Below are 10,857 nucleotides of genomic sequence, written 5' to 3'. Positions count from 1 at the left end.
AATAGCCTATAACAAAAAAAAAAAAAAAAAAATGGTCATATAATTTTTTAATCTACAAAATTGCTTCTAAATTGTTATATCTTGCGCATCCGGAAGCACAATGTACAAGTATTATTATGATTTACTGATGATCTAAAACCATAAAAAGATACAAATGTCATTTAGACATGTGTATCCTCACTATTATATTATTTTTCTCTGCCCAGACTTTTTTCTCTTCTGAAATTATCTATTTTACACAAAGTTATTGCATGTCGCTGTATTAGGCTGGGTGCAATACCAAACGATCTACTGGCTGTATTCAACGATTTGGGAATGACAGATCGATGTTCGAGAGGATTGAAAAAAACAACAGGCGAGAAACAAGACGAAGGCGCAACACTATAAAAGCAAAAACGACTATCTAAAATGTCCTTAAATGAGATAAACAATTTCAGGCAGCAGCAGCAGCAGCAGCAGTAGCAGTAGCAGCACAAGCACACGCTAAATTGTGGTACCACCCAAAGCGTCATCATTTCCGTCGTCAGTGGCTGTTACGACAGACCGCAGGACTTCGGTCCGACAGAAGCTACATACAAAAGGACGTTATCGGTCCCTGTGTTCTTTATAGTTGCCGTTATTTCTGTATATATTGTTGCTCGTTACGTCAGTCAGCCAGTCCTACAGAGCGCATTCGCTCTACCTGTACGAAACATTGATTGTCTTGTACTCCGGCATACTCTTGCCTCCCACACCCGCAGGTAAAACACCATCGGCTGACCCAAGCGCATGGCCAAACACCAACAATAAACGATTACGAAAGGAACGGGTCCGTCACAGCAAAAACTATCGTCACCAATACCATGAGTGGACGTCACTGAAGACACAATATCTGAGGTCACTAGTTATTCCTGGTCTTTTGCACTATTCTTAATGCACGTGAAATTTTCTTTATATGCGCGACCGATAACTGTGTACAGCAGTAGCAGCAGCAGCAGCAGCGGCAGCGGCGGCGGCGGCGACGGCAGGCAGCGGAGGAATCGATCAATAACGGCTGTTCAACGGTTGAACACATCGAAAGTTGAGGGTTCGACGAAATCAACGGTCACTAATATCGCCATCATCACCACGCCCTACAGTGGACGTAAAGGCGCCGTTAGCATATACGAGCGCGATCGTCCATTGGCAACAAAAGCAAAAGCGCTACTGTTGGTTATCATCGCAGTGCACGGACGGCGGTTACGGCTACATCGCTACATATCTCGTATGCGTGGGTGAAATAAATTTCGGTTCGAATCAAAAAAAAAGCCAGCCTAACAGGACCTGGGTCGCAATTACTGACGAGCACATACTGACTGGACATCCGGCGACCAATTGATACCATGATGTCACGTAAATGCGTATCCTACGTATAAAAAATACGAACTCTGTGTGTCTGCGGAGAAGACAGTGGTACCGCCCGGCCGGCAAAACGGCCTTTGTCTCTTTATGATAGTTATCGTCATTTGGTGCGAGCATTGCTAAATGTGAAGGCGCGATACTCTGATGCGTTCATATGCTATGGGCAATGTAAGCGTTTGTCGATAGAGCGTAGGCCTATACGGATACTGTGTTGCTGTCGTGTACGTTTACGAAATCTTCGCACGCCTCTTGGTGACGGGATCCCTTAGAAATGATCTAACCAGATCATCGACTCAACGCAAAACTGCTTAGAGCTTGCGACTAGAAAAACGTGTTCTAACTATGAAAGCTTCAATTATAATACAGGTAATAGGTATACAATGTGTACTACGAATAGCTGTACGTATTGCGAGAAGTTCCGCTTGTATACCTTCAAACTGTCTTTCTAGATATTTTAACATTTATCATATCTAGCGTAAGTTAGCGCATTTCAACAAGGACAAAACCGCGAAAGTTATCATGTTTTTTTAACTTATAGCTTTATTTCTCTTCAGCTCAAGATTTCACTTGTGAATTTCTTACGCAAATGAAACAACCGGTCTCGTTATAGGGAGCATTTAATAGAAAGCGATCCTGGCAAAAGAGCGTATTGTCCCAAAAGAAACGAGCGCTCTATCGCGTACAATATATCAAACATACTTAGAAGATGGCATGCACAATTGGTTTAACCTATCCTTAAGGGAACTAGCTACGATCAAGCAGTGCCAGCCACGACTTCTATGGCAGCCAATGCTGTACCCCACTGTCATGATATTGATGTCTAAGATCATGATGAGTTACGACACCCATTCACCTAGCTGCGGCCTCTGGAAGGCAACTTGGCGAGCAATAGGCTCCTCATAGCCCCAAGACAGCCCAGCATCTGCGGCAGTGTTGTGGATATACTCTCGGCCATCAGCTCAGCAGACGTTCAGTGCTGCGGGCATCTTTATGTCTCGGCGCAGCCATGCGCGACGCAACAGTGATACAATGAGAGAAAGGGAAAGAACAGCGAGACCACTGCGAAATACTCGATCCGCTGTGTTGCCGGTTGTGAGTGCGTTACGGTTATATGACTAACTGTATAACTAACGCTGTATCACCAAGTGAATGAGGAGCCTGTTTGTGAAACCCTATGTCGCCCGGCTTAAACGGACCTGAAATCATCGGACCTTTGTGTCCGTTTATGCGAGTGGTAGTGCTGGCAATCAAAAGCATCGATGGCCCAAGCAACGAATCTTTCTCCACTCCCTTTGCATCACATAGCAGCAATCGAGTGTTGCCTATCCTTGTGACGCGGTCGCATCGTCGACGGCTGGTGTGACAGGCCTTCATAGCCGCCTTTAGGTCCTTCATCGAAAGGCGCATGCGGTCAGCCAGCGGCCAAGTGCCGCCTTCGCCTCCACAGACAGAATGAGACCTTCCTGGCCTTTGCTTTGAAGTTCACCAGACGGTACTCTTGTTAAACCGAGTGATTAGCTCGTGATTTACAAGCAGTCGCATAACAACTAACAGGGATCTATGGATAGATGAGCAGTGAAAGGTAACAAGTCAAGCAAACAGTTTAGGATCGCTAGTGAAACTCCGTCGTGTCGTTCCTGCCCGCTAGTTGGGAAATCGCTGCAGGATACGTGGGTTCGCTGGAGGGCCACGTTTGTCGTTCGCGGCGCTCGATAGAAGGAAGCTCCATCGTCTACCGGTGTCCAGCGGTCCAAGCTCAACCGCGGAATCGTCATTTCAGCAACAATAGCTGAAGCAACACAGTGTCGAACCTCTAAACAAGTTGCTCTGTTTAACGGGCACAGCATGCCATTGCAAAGAAGGTACAGAGCGAGTGAGAAGACGATTCGCGCGGGAGGGGGAAGGCCGCTTGAGGGATGTGGGTGAACAGTCGATGTATTTCCTCTAAGCTCTATCCGATCAGCACCCGCGGGCGTAAAATCTAACGAGTAGAGCAAAAAAAAAGAAGAGATGTCATCAAACAGTGACAATCAGCTGTGACAACGACAAGGAAAAGCTAACCAGCCCAGTGTCCAGCAGCGTTGATCGTAAACCATGGAATCTCATTCAGGCGGCAGCTTCGGGCAGGACGTACGGAGTCACCCAAAGATGATTTGGTAAAGAGTGAACTTAGCTTGATTGAGTATAGCCAACAATAATTCACCATAACCATGGCCAGTACAAGTCACCAAAAGAAAGCCGCGACAGAGTACCTAACAGAAAGTTAAGCTTCGTCGAGCGTGTCATAAGTATTTAACACGTGATCAAATCTACTGCGGTGCCATAAATAGAACGCTTCTCGCGTAGCTTGTGTAACGTTGGCTGTTTCAATTAATGCTAAAAGTTACTTAATAGTACTATTAATTGTAGTGATTACCATTACTGTGATATACTACTAGTTGTTTGCTTCAAAAAGTCCCCGAGTTAAATAATCCGCTAATGCAGGCTGAGTCGGCCTGCTAATAATGACAGACTGGTTCGACACAATTTGTTGTCTCTGATATCGACTGACAACGTCGCCTGAAGCCTAAGAGTTTGTGTGTGTGTTTTTTCTTTTTTTATAATTCGCTCACTTCTATCTAGACTTTAATCGTATTTTACCAAATTCGTTTTGGTGCGTATTCACTGAAGTCAGATCTGCCGTACTAGCCAGACCACTGCGGCAGCTATAAGTCCATAAAAATACCAATACAATCAAGTAATTTCTTAAATTCACGATAAAATACGAGTTTTTCAGTGATAAGAAGATAATCCATGTTGCCGGTTTGGTCCATATCGGTATCGCACTCCTCTACTATGGCTTCGTGAATATCAGTCTACGGCCAATAACAAATTGCTTTTCCTGACATTCAGGCTCTTAACCGTGAAGTCGACCAGTCTTGATGGACAAATGACCTAACCCAAGTTACACTAGTGCACGGTCAGTTCGGTAAGCTCATAGTGGAGTTGGTAGTTTACCTCAGACGGTGGCACAGCTTGTTACTTTTGGCAACAAGAATACCTATTCTATTTTGCGATAGATTAAATCTTCGCTTTTTTGTTAGTAGCAGACGGTAAGTGGAGCTAGCTGCTCACCAGTTGGACGAGCGTCGAACTGAACCTCGCTTTAATCGAAATCTGTAAGGAGTCGCCAGGCAGCACTTCAGCTAGTGAAGCTTGGCTAAAGCCTCTCCAGCCATAATGGTCGGATCTATTGATGGCGGTAGTAGATCTCCAAAATGGTCTTCGAAATGAGATGGAGAAGGAAAGGCGCTACTGAAAACGCGACCGAAGAAGCCTATTCACTTCAATGCAGCCGCTCTGGTGCCATTGCTCAAGGCCTGTCCTATTGCGATCGGGTGGTCACTCAAGATGGCACAACCAGTGGCAATAGATAAGCCTGCCGCCACCAACGGGCGGTTACTGTTTATCTGAAAACGAAACCGAAATGGAAGGGGAATCAGAACCGACAAAAGGCAACAGGCATAGATAGGATAGATATATAGAGAATGAGAGAGAGAGAGAGAGAGAGAGAGAGAGAGAGAGAGAATTGAGCTCAAAAGGAGGGCCGGAGTGGCACGGTGGTTGAAGGAACAAAGACTGAATCAGCCAGCCTCTTGCCGCTGGCTGGACAATTTTGTTCCTGTTGTCGTGGTGATTTGCCTTCCTACCGATCGTAGGTTAGAGCTGGCAGTAACGGCAACCTAACCTCAAACGCCTTGAGGTCTCTCCCCGTAGCGTAGGTACATATAGAGTTAGTGATGCTGTAATGGTGTATGCGATGAGGTAATAGTTGTTCTCTAGACTTCGGTAGGAGATATCGCCATCATCTTCACCGATAACGCCTCACATAGCAGAAACAGAGACAGCAGAAAACAGAAGGAGGCAAAATTCTTATCGAATAGTGGAAATGTCATTGTTAGATTTAGTGCGAAGGATCCATTTAGACAATTCAAACTATTTAGATTAAGTCTGGCGCGTTTTAAATGGAGTGTATCATCACCAGCACAACGTCCGCATGAGCAGCGATCAATAAAAGCGGCCAGCAAAATAAACATACAGATAACGAATCAAACGGACTGGAGATCCGCCAGGCTGCCAGCTTTACGAGTATCATTGTTGTCTCAAACTGGGCGGGTTGTCTCCGTCCGAAAGGAACACTAACAAAGTTAGGAAACGTTTGATATTTAACGTCCTCGAACTTTTTACATAATTCGAATATGTAGGCCCGTACTTGTACATGTTCCTTCAGTAAACTTTCTTGGACTCGAACAAAGGATTATCTCTATTGTATTGCATCCACTGCGCCGCGTATCGCAATCCACTCACAGCGTCGCGCAGTTTGGTGCCACTCATCAGACCTTTTCAGCGTTTCATCTATGTCCTATCGCGCACAACAGATATTTTCATCTCATATTCATTATTATGTTTGAGGGATAGGGAAAATAGCACATTTCTGGGAATTTTATAGCGTCTTGCGCAGTGCTCACGTCTCCTAACTGATGTTTTCTTTAAACTGATGCGGCCTTGTGGCTTTTGTGTTCGAAGTCGTAAAGTTTATTTAGACTGAACAAAATTAACACCGCCTATTTCCAATGACTATAGTTTTACTAATTTGAAAACTATATCGATCGATTAACTTTCATCAGTTAGTACTTACTCAATTTAACTTCGACAGCATTTAATAAGTAATATATATGTTCTAGACAGTTACAACTGAATTTGGATGATTTTTTGAAATTAAGCAATTTTTGAATTTCGCGCCGCTAGCAGTCGACATTTGGTTAGAACATATTCTAGAGTTTGGAACGTTTATGAGTGCGAACCGACTGAGAGAAAACAGTTCAGAAGAAAAAAAAAAACATTCTTACGTCGAAAATCAACAGTTAAGTGCTTGTTTCTCGAATGCAGCATTGCTGCAGAGGTTCATCACAGACTGAAAGTGAAGAGACCGAGTAGAATATGGACCCCTGTGAGTTGACTCCAGATTAGCCAGAAATGCCTTCGGTCACGTGCAAATGATGGAAGTTTAATCTGCAAAAAAAAAGCCACCTGAGCATACGGCTGCTATAGATGAACTATGATTCAATCCCTATTATCAGCTGAAAAGGGACCAGACAAAAAAATGACGTCGCTCTGGAAACGAATCGCGATCCGTGGCGGTGTCGGGTAAGTTTGGATGCGAGCTAGTGGTAATACTTGCAATGGACGCCTCAGAGTCTCATAAGGATTGAATAAAGGAATATCCAGAGTCGGCCTTGTCTCGCAGATTGTCCTAATTTCAGTCTGTGCGATGACGGCGCTTTTTTCCTCCATACCTCCAGAATACTCCGGTACCGATTCGTTTCAAGAAGCGGCTATAGACAGAATAATTACATTAGAAAATAAAAATTACAGTTGTTTATTCTTAGTTCTCCTGCTGTGTATTTCAAAATGTACATGTATAGATGCGCCTGTTGGTCTGCCTCGGCCATCGAAACTCACGCTTAACGACTCGAATTTTCAAACTTCTTCCTATGCAAAAGCAGTTGTGTCTAGACAAATATCCTCTATTAAATCTGAACTTCACACCATTGTCCGGGCTGTATATACAGGTATTTGAACTAGCTCAGTATTTTTTCATCATATTTCTATAGATGTTAAATTACGCTTTACTCACTTTGGCCCTAGAAATAACATTCACACGAAGTAATTGTTATTTTGTCAATTAAAAAAACGTTAGTGAGAAAACTTCGCTCAAAGGAAACTGGGTCGTTCGTAATTGTTTACAGCACGGAGACGGTTTAAAAAAGGGCTGGGAAGAGCGTGACAGGAAATACGCGTATTTAAGTGAGGTAAAGTTGAATCGGTTGATAATGAAGGCCAAACAGGGAGTGAAGAGATACACGTCTAGCTGGATAGTTAATTCTTTGAACTTCAGATAAGCTGCGGTATAATAGCTGAAACAGCGAATAGTGTTGGCATAAGAAGCAAATAGACTGCACTAGGCAACCGAACAGGCAAACTTTTGAAGACCAATTGTGGTCACATATTATTATAGCCGTATTTTTGCAAAAAAAAAATACAGCCTAATTGAAACGCCTTGTTGAGAAGTTGTCCTTAAAAAGATATCAAAACGCAAAAGTTACGTTTTTATGGTTTCCATATATCTACAGATCAAATAAGGACAAGACCATTTTCAAATATCAGAATTGAAATAATTTTTCTTTACTTTGGTCCGCGCTTCATATAGAATGTCGCATATCGACTCATGCAAATTGCTTCGTTCGTCTATACGCATATGTACGGTGCTTATAGACGCGTTTTAGTGGCTGCCGGATCCCTCATAATTGGTTTTCCCTAGAATATCCATCATCTTGAGGCGGGCAAGCAATGACGACATTCTCTTCTTTAAATACATTGCTATAGATGTATATTGGCAGTGTATGAACACGGTGAAGCCTAGTACCAAAAATGATCGATTCAAATTGGGTCCTCTTAACACGTCTGCGGCATCATCTTTAGGTTTCTATAGATTACTTTGGATACAGCGCGCGGCGTCTGGGTATAGACAATGTCTGAATACGTATTTTTTTGCATATGCTTATTAAATAAGACAATCATTTAGCGCGATTGCGTCATCAATTTCGAGTCTAAACTGTCCACTAGTTGTTTTGAAAGCATTACCTTATTCATTTGCAGATAAGTTCTAATAGCAGCCGCGCGTCAAGCGGTATTGGTAGATGTTTTCATTCGCTGCTAACGTGTCCCCGACTGTCGGTGAATGTAAATTCGTTAGAGTCGTTCGAATACGTTAAGTACGGAAAATTCCAGCGCGAATAAATTTTGGGCTGTTAGCAGGCCAAGAGTTTCCAAAAATATAAGGCCTCAAAACATTTCATAATTACAAAATGCGCAGAAGCCCTCCAAAGACTAACCGTTGAAACTAATCTCGACGACTCCCATTTGCGGGTAACATTCATTTTCGTTATTGACTTCCAGACAGCCATTAATTTCTCTAGGAAGCATCCAAGTGAATCAAAAACATTTTTTGGCAACTTTTTGTAAATTGTTGACTTCTTTAAATCTAAACTATATTGAGAATTTTCCCGAGAATCTTCTGCCTCGCAGAATTCTTGTTCAGATTTGTCAAAAGGCACATAAAGACAGCAGTATCGTAGGCCCTCGATTTCGGGCAGGGCCATAGTTTATAGTTGCAGTAAAGATTCGTCCCGTAAGAAAATAACTGATATTCATCCGACTTCTGAAAACGACACACTGTTTATCGGCATAACAAGTTTGCTGCTTTGTTCTAAATAGAACTAGCTTTCTTCTGGTGTCAAGGATAGCGTACGGTTACTACGACAAACAGCCGACGGAATCCTGTGCGAATTCGAATGCTCCAACCTCTCTCTCTTTCTCGCTATATGTATATATATACATAAGGTGGTGCATTCAGATTGAAGAAATCTCTGGCTGCGTTCTTATCGTAACAAGCATGCCTTCATCCACCACTTCTAGTATTAAACAAAGGCCAATTCTCCCGACACAAACAACAAACTCGCCACGAAGAACAATAGTGTGTCGTTTCCGTATTTTAACGTATTTTAACGGAAATCAGCCATTTTGCAATCTCTTTGTGCGCTGAGTGAGGCGTAAAACGGTTAGCGTTATCGCCAATTTTCGCGGGGCTTCTGGATGGTACGAGGAAGATTTATGCGATATTTCTATCAAGCAAGTCGGAAGATCCTCGATAGGGCTTAGATTTGAGGGGCTAAAAATTTAATCCGAAAGTGCTCAACAAGTCATTTATGATACGCCCCGCTTTTTTATACAGAAATTGATGTCCGTTTTGTGGAAGAGAGTTTTTTTTAAACTTTTTTACGCTTTCTGTTGATGTTGAACCGTTGCATTTTTGGGAACGTTAACCTGCTGTTAGCTTAAAATTAGAATAGTTTCATTTAATTTTTTCTGTATAACATATTTGGGCGACACGTTAACAAGTTTATAGCTCTAAGCGCGACTTGCTTGAAGCACGACTACTATAGAAGGAATATGTCGAATATGAGTAATTTAGATTCGGATCGAAGCCCTAATCGCGGCTTGGCTATGGTTGTTATATTAAATAATCATGATCTCCAGCAATTTCGTCAGAATATTTATTTTTCGCTAGATCAACTTGGAAATGAAGCTTAAGAATAGTTCTCAGTTTAGACGCACCACCCTGTATATATATATAAATATAAGGCAAGCTCTTGCCAAACACAGCGCACTGATGTTAAGCTATTCTATAGAGATATGCTTAATTTCTCCCCAATTATATGGATAATTATACTGTTCGGCAACTACCGAACTAGTGTCCAAAAATCTCGTGCAGCTGCATAATCCCACATACGAAAAAGTGCTTCAGCTGATAAATACAACAGAAGGTACTACACCGAAATGCTTGAGCCCAGAACCTAAAGATCTCTGCTATTGGGAAGGAAGAGATGACAACAATTTCTAAATTCTTCCAGCTTCGGATAACTTCACCATTCCTTATCCACGCGTTTAAAGACGGACTGTGAAAATTGTGATGTTTTAGATGGGTGTGATCCAAGTGATCTCCGTTAGAAACGTGACTTTGTCTTGCTAGAAGCTACCAGACTCGGCATGTTGTCTCGATATTTTAACCAAACAGAAGAATCAGGTACGTTATCATTGTTTCGTTGCCAGTTTTCAATTGTTAGTCGATTCAAATGTAAATAATCAATGTTTTAAACTATTTCTACGGTCGAGTACAATCCAGTGTGGTCGTGAAGCTTCCGCTTCATTGCTCCCCGTGATCGGCCACCTGTGAAAGGAGCAGAAAAAAGTTCTTCTGCGTTTACCATCTAGCCAAATCACATCCGCCCACGCTGGCTCTAACCGGAACAGTAAAGACTGTTCTTAATATCTGTCCCGTATGGAATATGCTAAGTATCCGGTCGCTGAAATCATTTATTCCGTCAGGACGTAAAGTAGCGTCGGTTAGTGTTGTGACCTCAGGCAGTGTCAATAACACTACAACTAGTAATTGTGGGCGAAGCTACATCAGAGTAGTTCTACTAGCGGTAGCTGAGATGGAGAACGGCGAAGATCTGTTATGAATATATTCAGCATTGATCTACGAACAAATCAAACCCCTGAGGTGTCTAAAAAGAGAAGTAATCGTCGTCCTTCGATTCGTCGTGCATTTACCTACGACATTCAGGAGCCGCGTAGGGTGGTACCTGTCGACGCAAGACATTTGCATCCGTCCTACTATTTCAGCCGCCGGTTTCTCTTCAACAAAAGAATTGATGATGTATTGTAGAGCGCAGTACGCGGCGCTAATTCCAGCTGCCGAATTCAGCTAACGATAAAAGGTAAAGACGACAGATTGGCTGAGCACACCGTGTTCTCGTTCACAAGTATCTGTCAGACCACGAGAGTGGTAGGTGGCCTACCTCGGCGACATAA

Source organism: Varroa destructor, unplaced genomic scaffold (assembly GCF_002443255.2).
Source record: "Varroa destructor unplaced genomic scaffold, Vdes_3.0 BEIS01000003.1, whole genome shotgun sequence".
NCBI lineage: Eukaryota > Metazoa > Arthropoda > Arachnida > Mesostigmata > Varroidae > Varroa > Varroa destructor.
Note: the sequence above shows the minus strand (reverse complement) of the source record.